Source organism: Xiphias gladius, unplaced genomic scaffold (assembly GCF_016859285.1).
Source record: "Xiphias gladius isolate SHS-SW01 ecotype Sanya breed wild unplaced genomic scaffold, ASM1685928v1 HiC_scaffold_1474, whole genome shotgun sequence".
Lineage (NCBI taxonomy): Eukaryota > Metazoa > Chordata > Actinopteri > Istiophoriformes > Xiphiidae > Xiphias > Xiphias gladius.
Window position 1 is genome coordinate 316,493 of NW_024401804.1, and position 11,008 is coordinate 327,500.

The 11,008-nt window shown below is 46.3% G+C and overlaps 1 protein-coding gene across 1 annotated transcript in view; it reads right to left on the reverse strand.

The window, feature by feature from the left end:
• The window catches only part of kcnq3 (potassium voltage-gated channel, KQT-like subfamily, member 3), a 108,057-nt gene that overhangs the window by 94,600 nt on the left and 2,449 nt on the right, over window positions 1–11,008 (reverse strand). The window lies entirely within an intron of this gene.

An 11,008-nucleotide genomic window follows, 5' to 3' on the forward strand; every position in this document is an offset into this window, starting at 1 on the left:
GAGAGAAACATTCATATCTATGACATTACTTCTTTATGGCTGCAGATTCACATCAAATGGAAAACTGGAAATGTCCCGTGCATCATTTCAGGAAACGCTCTCCTGTAATCTGGAATGCTGTACATTTTTGAAAACTTTGGATGTTGAGTGGAATCTGAAATAAGGTTCAGTCAACGTTGGAAGCGAAGTGTTAAAGAAGACAGAGTTTCGTCTTCAGAAGAAAAGAAAAAAAGGCTTTTGAGGTCGAAAGTGCAACTTAACCCCTTCAACTAATGATTATATTCATCATCGATTCTTCTGCTCAATGAATTGTTTCGTCTATAAAATGTTAAATAAAAGTAGTGAAAGCTCCCTGCTATAATTTGTCCCAGCTCACGACGGCATCCTCATAGGTCTTGCTTTGTCTAAGCCACAGTCCAAAAACCAAAGACAGTTTACCGTCATGTAAGACGAAGGAAAGCGTCAATTCCTTCCGTTTCAGAGGCAGTAACGAGCACATTTTTAGCATTTTTACTTTGATGATCAAAACAGTTTTGCTGATTCATTTTCATAAGTCGATTAATCAATCGATCGACCAGTCGTTGCAGCTCTGGGAATGTGTAAGGCCTGCCAAGGTCCGTCCTGTCAACCGGCTGTGAAAATGCAACCGGCGTCAAATAACTACGTCGAGCTGAAGGAGACAAGACAACCTCTAACATGGACAAAAGCCACAAATAGAAAGACTGCGTACACCGTTCAATCTAACATTTCTGTTTTAAACGTATCCATGTACACATCCTGGTCTACAACACTAAACCTGCATCAGCGACCCACATCCCTGTTTTAGTGGGATGACAAACCACATCTGACATTAGTCCAGAAGGTTTTGAAAGCACCTTTTGAGCCTGATGGGCTGGAGAATGGCCTCAACCTGCAGAGGAGCGTTTACTCCTTCAAAGTGATCTGAAAGCATGAAAATCACCGACACCGACAGTACAAGGTTTTCATCTGACTGCCGCTCTTGCTGCTGTTGCAAAGACATCAACACTGTGGAGAAGTGAAGGGGAGGGAGGGCTGAGAGAGCACTGTATGGGTATCAAAAAGAGAGAGAGAGATGGGAGTTATGCAGCCGTGCATTCTGGGAAGCAGCCCTCCTGTCAGGCTCGTCTGGATGCCAGGACAGGGCCAAGGTTCACCACTGATCTGCCACCAAAACTGCTGATGTCAAACGTCTCGTGTTTCCCTCGCTCACCCTCCACATCTCTATCCTTCACTCTCTCTCTGCTTTCACACATGCTCGCGCTACCTGACTCTCAGCCTCCTCTGTGGATCTGATTTCAATCTCTCTACAGTGTTGTTATGGAAACCAAAATTTCGGTACCACAGTTCCTCAGCCCTGTAACGGCAGCTTGAATACGATACTTCTGCAGCCAGGAATTCCCTCACAGTGCCACCCGCAGGGGGCGTGCCCGCGGGGACCGGAATTGATAAAAGAAGAAGAAAAAAATAACGGGACCAGGGTTTCTGCAGTGTTGGCCAAATTAACTCTAAGACTTCTTCAGACTTTTTTAATACCACGCAGAAGGCAATTTAATACCTTCTTCCCCGTCCCAGCGGTCGAAGAATGACAGAAAACAAAGAATGAGGCCTACGATTATTCATCAGGTACATGAAGTAACTGACATTAAATATCACATTTTTGTCAGTGCTTCCCAGGCGTATATATATATAAAAATTTCTTGTCATATAATTAATCAATGGACGAGACCTGGGCCCATGTATGGGTTACTCAACATGGCCACGAGGCACCAGCCCAGGGGCCCAGAGGGTCACGGGACCCCTGGGCCAGAGCCGCTGTATGAAGTGACTGTTCATAATTCTTGTTGGTAAATCACAGAGCTCAGTTAGAAGACTACAAAGACAGGCCACAAGAGAAAGAGATGCAAAACGACCACAAAGACACGAAAAACCACCGCAAACAGACACAAAACAACCACAAAGACACGAAAAACCACCACAGACACAAAACAACCACAAAGACACGAATAACCACCACAAACAGACACAAACCAACCACAAAGACACGAAAAACCACCACAAACAGACACAAAACAACCACAAAGACATGAAAAAACCACCACAAACAGACACAAAACAACCACAAAGACACGAAAAACCACCACAAACAGACACAAAACAACCACAAAGACACGAATAACCACCACAAACAGACACAAAACAACCACAAAGACATGAAAAACCACCACAAACAGACACAAAACCAACCACAAAGACACGAAAAACCACCACAAACAGACACAAAACAACCACAAAGACACGAAAAAACCACCACAAACAGACACAAACCAACCACACAGAGAAGCAAAGCGACTACAAACAGATGCAAAACGACCTCAGAACCAAAGAGACACAAAACAACCACAAAGAGAAAGATCCGAAACGACTCCTAAGAGTTTTAAAAAGACACAAACGACACGGTCTTTCTCAGTCTGGGAGTCCCATAAAGGAGCGGTTTTACTCTTTACTTTTACTTATCTATGACCAGGGGCACATTGTCTCATAATCTTTCTATGCCTGGACTCAGATAAGCTGGAGAAAAATGACGGATGGCTTAACCAGTCAAAAAGTAAACGATGAGACTGTCTAGACGTACAGCTCGGAGGTGGTCAGCTTCGCGGATTCAGAGGGAAACAGCTATCATGGCCCCCTCCAAAGTTCACAAATACACCTATCGACACCTTTCAAGCTCACTAGTAAACATGCTGCATCGCATCAGTCAGTGCACAAACAGCAATGGAAAAAAAAACCAGATGGGTTTACACAGATGCGTATAACGATGGCATAGTAATCGTAGCTTTTAGTTCATAAAAACAGTTTAATTTAAACAGGGGTTTGGTGTGGCTGAAGTCAGAGCAAGGGCCTGAAAGGACAGTTCACCATCCCTCATCGGTGGTGTTGTGGTATTGGTCCCAGTAGGCTCTCACAGAGGGGGAACTGGGGCTCCTTTAAAATGTGGCATTTCTCATGTATCACATTCGCATTGAATGTAGATTTGATTAAATCAATTTTGGTTACACAGATGCTACTGCGCAAACATTTCAGGCACAGCGAAGATGCTTTCAAAAATAAAGCCATGAATAGTTTTTATTTATCAGTTCAACCTAATACGAACGGCAGGAAACAACAAAAAACCGAAATCGGGTCAGTATTTGCTGTGAACCCCACTTTTGCCTTGAAACCAGCACCAGTTCTCCTCCGTACACCTGCAGACAGTTTTCATGGGTACTTGGCAGGTAGGTTGTCCCAGCATCCTGGAGAACCTGCCACAGTTCTTCTGTGGATTCAGTCTGTCGCGGTGTCTCCGGTCTCTTCACGTGATCCCAGGCCGACTCCATGATGGTGAGATCGGGGCTCTGTGGGGGCCAGACCACCTGTTGCAGGACTCCTTGTTCTTCACGACTCCGGCTTTATGTCTGGAATGAATCTGGGACCGATCGGACGCCTCCTGATGGGACTGACATCTACGGTACCTAACATCTTCTGCCAGTACTGCACGTGCACCTCGGCCACATCACAGACCCGATTGCATGTGTTCATTCAGCGATTCCACTGATCAGAGATCAGATAAACGCTCTTATGTTACACCCTCGGAACAACCACAAGTGCTGGGCAGCTTTCGACTGTCGCATGGAGACCGACAGCCGATTTCAGAGCCACTTCAGCTGCAGCTGCCACTATCACGGCGATAATGCCGCGTTCCCACAAAGTCGGCAGACTGGGGGGAACAAGAAGATCTCCCATAAATCAGCCACTTTTGTTGTGTTAGCAGATATAAACTTATGAAGTACAACTTATTTTAAAGTAGCTGGATCAACTCTATTAGTGTTGATGCTGGAGTTTATATCTATGTCTGCCTGCAACCTACTGGATCCCGGTGTCGACTTTGACCGAAAATGCCTCTGAATGAAGACACGACTCGATGCCTCAGCCAGTTTTCTGTTTCCAGCCTGGTTGTTAAATATTGATCAGTTATTGGCATAGGGCTTCTACCTCCCGCCAGATGTTGCTGAGAGGAAATTTGTGTTGCAACTGCAAAGGCTTGAGCGAAAGATCCTCGCTGTGCTCATATCGCCGGTAGCAGGAAGAAGCGTGCAACGTGGATAAAATGTGCATTTTCACATTTCAAAATCAGTTGCGATCAGATGGAAATTCAACTGTCTGGTTTTGGCCACAATCCAAAGAATAAAATATCTAAAGAAATCAAGCTACTTCGCCACAGTGATAGAAAACTCATCTAATCCATTATTGCCATAAATCAGAGCTGCCATTTTATTTACCAAATTGCCTGCAATGCTGCAATACAGCCCAAGACGTTAAAAGGAGAGCTACCTTGTCATGACCAGTGTGACAGTCTATGGTTGACAACTCTGGATTACAGGTCTGCAACTAACTGTGATTTTCTCAATTCATTGATTAACTGTGTAAATATGTTTATCTCAGTTTGCTTGTTTTATCCGACCAGCAGCCAAAAAGCCAAAAATATTCAGGCTACTATCATATGAAGACCGCCAAGTATTTCAATTTCAGACGCTGGAACCAGTGAGTTCTCGGTCATTGCTCCGCTCAACGTGACTTAGATGATGAAATCAGCGAACATCAGAACTGCTGCTTATTAACCAACCGACTGATCCACCAACGGTTTTAGCTCCGATGAAGCAAACTCCCTGAAACCAGTCTCCTTTTGTCTCATTTAAAAGAATTCATTAGCCTGGCAACGTGCAGAAGCATCAAGCGGCACAAACTGGAAATGCTCACGTAAAAGTACCAGTGCCCCAAACTTGTGCTTAGGGAGACTCCATCACTGATCCTGTGACGGTGAGAAATCTACGTCAACAACAGATGATTCAGTATGATCCTCCCGCGGCTTCCAGCACATTCTACCATGAGCTCTAATGTCTCCTCTGTTGTCTCGTTTCATACGTCACGTTGCCCAACGCTATTGACAGAGCACGGGGACAGGCCGTCAAATCCTGGATGTGACCCACCGAATAAACTTCAAATGTTTGACAATCTGACAATCAGCTTCCAAGAGGCAGTGCTGAGTCTGAGTAGCATCTGGTAAAGCTAAAGACGGCTACCGAAACAGGCCGTTAAGAGACGGTCTGGAAGACGCGGCGAGGAAAAAGCCAACCCCGTGCAGCTCGCTCTCAATCCTCCTTTCACTTTATTGAAGTGAAACTGTTCCTCATTTTTCCGGGGACCCTCTAAAACCTCCTCCGGGGCTGTCGGTGTTCCCTGAGCCCCACGTGGGAGCCAAAGTGATCCGAAGCCGTTCAGCTGACATTAAAGCCCCGGTGGGTATATATTAAAAAAAATGACTGCCATCTTAAATTGAATTATTTGGGTTATCAGTGGAACTGCCAGTCTGTCAGAGTAGCTGTTAAGCAGACATTTTGACCCTCTGAATCAGACGAGACTCAGAAAATGACCACTTGTGGAGGAATCTGGACTCATTCTGAGAAGGCTCTATGGATTCAGGCCTAAATTTCTTGCTTTCCTGGCTTTTACTTGAATCACATCTTTATTTTTGTATGTTGAGATTGTCATGTTAAGTAATTCCAAGTCTAAAATGACAGAGATAACCCCACCGTTCCTGTTGATTTCGGTTGAATAAAGCAGGCAGCTGGTGTGAGTTTCGATGTTTTCTGTAGAGTTTTCACACGTCACATTTTACGCAGGTTTTCTGGTTTTCTGGGTTTCTGGGTTTCTGGCAACACAACAGCTCCCTCTCCTCTTCAGATCTCTGCCTTGATTCTTCCTCTCGCGGTCCACCCATCTGTTTCTGATCTTTAATCCCCGTCCCACTTGCCTCTCCCTCCTATACACGTGTCACGGTGAAGCGTTGCCTCTGCATCATAATCTGTGGGTGAAGAGCGTGAGTAACGCCTCCCCTGCTGTCAACACAAACCGCCGAAGTGCCCGTGAGCAAGTCACTCGACACCCAACGAGCTGCAGTAAAGCCGACCGGTGGTTGGAAGCGTCTGACACATTTATTTTGACTGATTCCTACGTAGCTTTACACAAGTCCGGTAAATAATGTCGTTTGTAAAGGGAACGTTTTAGGATTATGTCACGTGTGTTTTTCTCTTTATTTTTTCTCTCTTGTCTTTTGCTCGTAGAGCGTAAAAATATCGACTGCAAAAAGAATTACAATAACCATTATCAGTTTAAAGGGCCAGTTCACCCAAATTTAAAAAAAAAAAAAAAAACAAATTTGAGGAGTTTTGGTTGAAATAAAGTTTTGAAACTTTAACATTTATGAACTGAAACAGTAACATTGGTTTTCAGGAAGGTTACACTGTAAAACATCGCGCAGAAATTTAGTAGAATCAACTAATATTTTCTCATTAAACATAAATGAATACGTTTTTTTTATCAATTCTAATCCAATGTAAAATGTGTACTTTTTATTTTCAGACCGCTTCAGAACTTATAAACCTGAGTTCTTCTGATGTGATATGTTAAGTTGAATGAACATCGACAGTTGAGAATTCGCTCAACCCACAGACCCCTCTGAAGAAAATAACTTCCTGTCTCTCTAAGCCTCGTTAAATTCAGTCACGGTTGTTTCTTCTTCTTATAACAAAAACAATTCAAACCAGAGCGACGTTTAGTCTCGAATTCAGTCCCACAGCCCCGAAAATGTTCAAAGCTCATAAGAGGACTTTGAACTAATTATTCAACCTAAGTTCAGTTAACCGTCATCCTTAAGGCAGCGGGGGAACCTTTGGAGGTGTTCACCTACACCGGCTCCAGGTCCTTTACAGTGCACAGGCTTCAGGCTTCTGAACGGTGGAGATGAGGAAAACCTGGTCTGCGTGGCTTGATGCCACTGGTGCTCAAGCGGAGCTCTGGTGTTGTCCCGTAATCTTCTTTTCGTCGAGTCAATTTTTATCTATATCGGCCAATTTCACAAATTTGCATCAAGGGGCTTCAGAGTCTGTGTAGGATCTGACACCCTCTGTCCTTAGACCCTCAGACCAGATAAGGAAAAACTCCCCCCCCAAAAAAACCCCAGGAGGAGCAACAGGGGAGGGGTGAGTCACTGAACATGGCGGATTTACATTACGGACATTCAGGATGACGAAATTATAGACTGTAAACACACGTGAAAGCTGTGACTGAGAAGCTTCCAGGTGCCGCCAAGCAGAGAGGACCTGAGGCACTCAACCTCCTCTCCACCGGGAAGACCCGGACAGCGTCCGCAAATCCCACGCGTGTTAGTCCGTCTCTCATCCCCTTCCCTCCTCTGTCTGCGGCTCTCAGCTCCGAGCCCATTGGTTCCTGCTGAGGACGCAAACGTTTAAAAAAAACACCTGACAAATACATGGTTTCATTTTTTGAAACAGTAATTTTCCTAAAACCGCCGCTCACCGCAGTTTTTAATCAAACAGGCGGGAGGAAACGCTGCGTTTGTTGAGGACTATTTTCGGCGGCGAATTAATCCACATTTGGTGCTCTACTGAGTATCTGGGGCAGCAGGACGGTGTGTGTGTGTGTGTGTGTGTGTGTGTGTGTGTGTGTTCATGGTGATGAAGGAACGTGTCACCCAGCGCAACAGTGCGACTCACTGATGCGTTTTTACAGTTTTTGGAAACATGGCGCATCTACGGCCCAGAGGATTAAGATACATCAGACTCTGGATACACACATCGCTTGTTAGTCGGAGACATTTATTGTCGGCTCGGTTCGGAACACGAGATTTGTCGACAACTATAGAAAATCGCCAGCTTTATCTTTACTCTTTCAGTGAGAAAATGTGAGTTTGCGTGAAGGAAATCTGGCCAAACTGACCGTGTAGTTAGCCATTCAGTGTGTCAGTGATTTGACACTCCTGTCTTTTGTGGGACTTTTTTGAATCGATGTAAACTAATCCTACAACATACAGAAGTGTGGACGTGGGAGATTCTAACTCTGGCACAAATCAACAAATCGCCTCAGTTTGCCCGCAGCTGATATCACCTCCCTAGCTGATGACATTATGCATTAGAGAGGGGGAGACGAGCTCTGGGTTCGTCAGTCCCCGTGTGCTGAGAAGACATCGGGTTAAGTCGGACGGGGACTCTCTTCTCTGTGGAAGCTGCTCTTCGTGCCAGTTTCGGCTGAAGAAGGGCCGAAGTTTGTGAGTGCAGGTTCTCGCTCGGTGCGGCCCATGCGGGGCAGCCATATTGGAAGCCGCATACGTTGCCTTTTCCAGACACGAGACACGTGGCGAGCTGGAGGACGAGTCGGTCTCTCCGGACTCGTCTCATCACAAAGCGTTTGCCTCGTCTCTGAGTTACTGAGCCTCCGCTGAGACTCTCGGTCAGTCCTTCGTGACACGGCTGCGTACAAACTGAGCCTCCTTCACATCAAGCCGAAACCATCTGTAGGACCAGAAATAACTAGGAAGACTTGGCAAACTAGACCGACGACAGGATCCAGGATCAGAAGTGGGGCTTTTTGTGATTATTGCAGCACGAATTATAAAGACAATTCAAGTCAGCTGTAAAAAACTGGCACGTCAAACACACCTCTTCCTTATTTGTCCTAAATTCGGTCTATAAGGGAACCTGCTTCCTCCACGACTGTGAATAAACCGAAGGTTTAGTGGCTGTAATTTCATACTTCCTGTTGGCCGGCGTGTACGTAACCGTTATGAGCTAAAACCAGGAAATCCAGAGAAGAGCGGATCGTTCCACCTGGTCACGGCTGTAGCTGACGCGTTGGCAACTCTGGCAGCTAAAAACAAAACCCCCATTTTATTTTCCTGCCCGCTGGGATTCGACTGTCGCTTCGGCAGGTGCACAAAGCGGGCGGCAGAATCGCGGCGTTCATCAGCTGACGTGTGTCCAAACACCTCCGGGCAGGGAAAAGGTCGACACTTCCGAGACACAGGCGGAGAATATTAATTACTGCCCCATGACACCGGATCATCAGAGCGGCGGAGACGGACCGTCCAATCAGCTCTCAGACGTCTGAAGACACACACACACACGCAGCCCAGCCGTGATGATCAGATAGAGGGCGAGAGTATTCATTACCTGCTGCGTCGTCACCTCGCAGCCCGGCTGGGTTCGGGCGGGTTCAAGGGGCTCTGGATGAGGGGAGACGGGCAGACATTCACCTCCACCTCTCTGGAGCCTTTCTTAAGTTTGTTCCTCGACCCGGATGATGACTTTTAACCACAGCTGAACACGGTTATGCAACTTGAACTGGCAAAGAACTACAGGCTGGACGTGAGGGCGAGCTGCTGCTTACCGGTTCACGAGCCGCGTGCTCTCCTTCTTGCTGGACTAAGTTTCCGTCTGGGGTGAAACTGGGCTAGATATGGTTGAAAGGTATATCAGGGGAACACGTTACAGACTGTACCTCAACTTAAGTGAGGACGTATTGGCAGCAAAATGTACCTGAAGCAGTTTAACTTAAATAGCAGCTCTACTAATGCACCGGGATCCCTGTCAGTGTTACATTATTGTAGCACTGGGTCATTTGCAAGCAGGTAAGCAGGACCTGAGCGTTGTAGTCGGCTGAGCCGAAGCCAATTTGAGCCGCTGTGGATGTGTTTGGGTAGTTTCATCTGCAACATGGCCAGATGTTTAGTGTGAAAATGTCCAGCTGAAAGGAAGGAACCGGTAACTCTGGCTGTGAAGTAACTGTAGTGGAGTAAATGTGTACCCAAGTAACTCTGGCTGTGAAGTGACTGTAGTGGAGTAAATGTGTACCCAAGTAACTCTGGCTGTGAAGTAACTGTAGTGGAGTAAATGTGTACCCAAGTAACTCTAGCTGTGAAGTAACTGTAGTGGAGTAAATGTGTACCCAAGTAACTCTAGCTGTGAAGTAACTGTAGTGGAGCAATGTGTACCCAAGTAACTCTAGCTGTGAAGTAACTGTAGTGGAGTAAATGTGTACCCAAGTAACTCTAGCTGTGAAGTAACTGTAGTGGAGTAAATGTGTACCCAAGTAACTCTGGCTGTGAAGTAACTGTAGTGGAGTAAATGGGTACCCAAGTAACTCTGGCTGTGAAGTAACTGTAGTGGAGTAAATGGGTACCCAAGTAACTCTGGCTTTAAATTAACTGTAGTGGAGTAAATGTGTACCCAAGTAGCTCTGGCTGTGAAGTAACTGTAGTGGAGTAAATGTGTACCTAAGTAGCTCTGGCTGTGAAGTGACTGTAGTGGAGTAAATGTGTACCTAAGTAACTCTGGCTGTGAAGTAACTGTAGTGGAGTAAATGTGTACCCAAGTAACTCTGGCTGTGAAGTAACTGTAGTGGAGTAAATGTGTACCCAAGTAACTCTGGCTGTGAAGTAACTGTAGTGGAGTAAATGTGTACCCAAGTAACTCTGGCTGTGAAGTAACTGTAGTGGAGTAAATGTGTACCTAAGTGTCACTTTTCCTCCCCTGACTTCAAAACGTGGTCTGGTCCCTTTCACCCCGAGAGTCTCCACACAAACTTCGCCTCCATCGGGATGTGACCCGAACTCTGAACTCGACCTTTCCGGCTCCGGTTGGACCTTCTAACATTTCTACAGCACAATGAAATCCCCTTCGATCCTGATTAATCTGCTGTCAGCCTCACAAATCCGAGCCAGTCGGGGCTGGAGCTGAGAAACGAGCTGATTGGACAAATTACCAGCCGCTGTTTTAAGAAGTGACTGATGATTTGTGCTTTTCAAGGACGTCAAACATTTTCTGGCCCCAGCCGCGATACCCGGTCCTCTAAGAAACCGCGAGTCAGATCCAGAGACCGGTTTTGACTCCGATGTCCTCGCCGCTTTTTCAACTGGCAGACCCCCCCCCCCCACACACACACACACACACACACACACACAGACCGTCCACCTGTTTCTCTGACATGCAGATGTTGGCTCGACACCCGCGGGGCATGTTAATCAGAGCTAAAGTCGGAAGCCACGCGCTCAAAAACCGACCGCAGACCGACGTCCCCTCTGACCCCCCCTGGCCGG